Below are 3,154 nucleotides of genomic sequence, written 5' to 3' on the forward strand. Positions count from 1 at the left end.
AGTTGTATGAGCCCCTAATAAAATGATTAAAAAAAAAAAAAAAGAATGCCCCAAAAGATAATGGGCTTACAGAGAGAATTCCATCAGGTTAAGGAAAAGACAGAACCCCGCTGCCTTAATGTTTCCCAGAAGTCCCCCTGCAATCCCAAAGAATTAGAGTGATTAGGCAAAATTTAGTCAATCCTGATGTGCTCCTTAAAACGAAGGGCAGGGAGAAAATGATAGATTTTGTGTTATGTAGATCCTAAAGTTATTCATTCCGTTTTAAATCATTTAAAGGGACCTGTCTTGAAGGAAATGATCTTAGTCATGGTAACAATAGGAAAAGACATTCCTTGGAACTTTGTACAACCAATGAGCTGTTCTGTTGCCAGCAAAACCTCAACCCATGACTTTCCTTTCATGGTGCCGTGCCTAGTCTCCCTGCTGGGAAGAAATCTATTGTGCAAGCTACAAACTCAAATTAACTTTCAGAAAGGACTACGAAATCTTACCTTGTGCTTGAGCCAGGCTGGAAAGTGCAAGCCTCCTTCCTAGCCCTTCAAGGAGCTCTAGTGGTGTCGTCGTTACAAGTTGGCCTGCTAACCCCACTTGAAAGCACTGCCTGCTCCACTTGAGAAAGACAGGACTTTCTACTACCCAAAAGACTTAGTCTTGGAAACTTACAGGAACTATTCTACCTTCTCCTTTAGGGTTGCTATGAGTTAGCATCAACTCAATGGCATTGCGTTGAGTTTGGATTTGGGTTTTCCTAGCCCTTCAGACTGAAATCCCACCTGAAATTGATCTCCTCAGTAGCCCCATGGGTTTGGGCTAGAGAGAAATCTGGACGAGCAAGGAACGCAACACCTGTGTGTGTGTACTCAACTGCTGCCAAGAATTTCACCTTCACACATAACAGCAATCCCCAATCCTCCTGGAAGCTTGGTTCAGACTGAAGCCAATCCTAGACTGGTTTCTTAAGGACTAACTTAAGGAGAACATGCCAATCTCCAACACCCCAACTTTGCCTGTGAAAAGCCAAACTCAGGCGAGCACCAAACTGTCCAAACACCTTTGAGCTAACAATCAGGTTCCTGTTCATCAAGTACCAGGTTCATCTTGTAGGACCTACATCATAGTTTCTTGTCAACTTTACTAAGCCAATTGCAGGGTCTTCAACTATAAACCTAAAAAATGCTTTCTTATGGATTTCGTCAGAGAAAAAAGAGCCAACAAATGTTTGTATTTGTATGGGATGACTCTAAAAGAGGTATGAATGCTACTCCAACGGGGCTGGAGCAGCCTCCTCCAGCTGAACTTTATTTGGAACCCCAAACTCACTGCCATGGAGTTGGTTCTGAGTCACAGCAATCCTGCAAAGGGTTTCCAAGGCTTAACATCTTTGCAGGAGCAGATGGCCTCATCTTTCTCCCACTGAGTGGCTAGTGGATTTGAACTGGTGACCTTGTGGTTAGCAGCACAACATGTAACCCACTACACCACCAGGGTTCATTTTACTTGAAATACAGCTCAGGCAAAAGATATGAGAAACCTGCAGCTCCACGTTTGGATCATTCTACATTGGGTTGTTGATTTGCAGATAGCCAGTAAGACCAAAGAGAATTCTCTTCCTAATGCCATCACAACACTTAACCTGCTGGCATCAGCCAGATACTGACTGAGTATCCAAGACCCAGGCCAAGATAGCGCAAGGTAAAAGAGCTAGGATTCCTAATTCCCAAGGGACAATAAGAGCCGATGCCAGAGTGAAAGGCTATCTGCCCGCTGGCAGTCCCTCCATCTCATTGTCAGTATGAGGTTTCCTTATAATGGCACAATTTTGCTGAATCTGGATACCAAATTTTGGAAGAATTGCAAAGCTACGGAATGAATCCACTGAAAATATGTTCCCAGTTATTTTGTTGAATTATCTTCAGCAAAATTTTGCTAATATGTGTTATTAAGGATATTGTTCTAACATCTCTGAATTCCGTTGCATCACCTTTCTTTAAAATGGGCACAAATATGGATCTCTTCCAGTCAGTTGGCCAGGTACTTGCCTTCCACATTTCTTGGCATCGGTGAGTGAATGCTTCCATGCTTTATTAGCTTGTTGAAACATTTCAGTTGGTATTCCTTTAATTCCTAGAGCTTTGATTTTGGCTTGTGCCTTCAGTGCAGCTTGGACTTCTTCCTTCAGTATCACCAGTTCTTGTTCTACCTTTTGAAATGGTTGAACATTGACCAGTTCTTTTTGATCAGTGACTCTGTATTCCTTCTACTTTCTCCTGATGCTTCCTGCATCATCCAATTACCAATAAGATTCTTCAGTATTGCAACTCAAGGCTTGAATTTTTTCTTCAGTTCATTATATATTCTTGATATATAATGAGCATGCTCTTCCATTTTAGCTTTCAAACTCCAAGTCTTTGCACATTTTATTATAATATCTTCTGGATATTATAATCTTCTGGATTATAATATTATAATGTATCTTCTGGAGCTGCCCTTTGAAATTTTACTTTCAGCTCCTTGATCCATCATTTCTTCCATTTAGTTTAATCTATGTTCAAGAGCAAGTGTCTTCTGACATCCACTGTGATGTTTTCTTTCTCTTTGTAATGACCTTTTTTCTTTCTTTATGTGAGATGTTCTTGATGTCCTCTCACAGCTCATCAGATCTTCTGTCATTAGTATGCAATGAGTCAAATCTGTTCTTGAGATGGCCTCTCAATTCAGGTGGCATGTGCTCCACAGTCAAATTTTAGCTATCATTGACTTCTTTTCATTTTCCGCAACTTCAACCTGATCTTAAATTTGAGTAATTGATGATATAGTCCACAGTTGACCCCTGGCCTCGTTTTGACTGTTAAAATTGGACTTCTCTATTGTCTCTTCCCACCGATATAGTCCATTTGAGTCCTGTATATTCTTTCTGGTGAGGTCCTTGTGTACAGTTACTGTTCATGTTGTTGAAAAAAGGATATTTGCAATGAAGAAGTTGTTGATCTTGCAAAATTCCATCATGTAATCTCTAGGTTCATTACTATCACCAAGGTCATATTTTCCAACTATTGTCTCTCTATGTTTCCAACGTTTATATTCCAATCACTTCACCATCTTGGTTGCATGTTTGATCAATTTCAGAATGAAGACATTGGTAGTATTCTTC

This window comes from Echinops telfairi, unplaced genomic scaffold (genome assembly GCF_000313985.2).
Source record: "Echinops telfairi isolate 266 unplaced genomic scaffold, ASM31398v2 ScPeMD7_7;HRSCAF=31, whole genome shotgun sequence".
In the NCBI taxonomy this organism is placed as follows: Eukaryota; Metazoa; Chordata; class Mammalia; order Afrosoricida; family Tenrecidae; genus Echinops; species Echinops telfairi.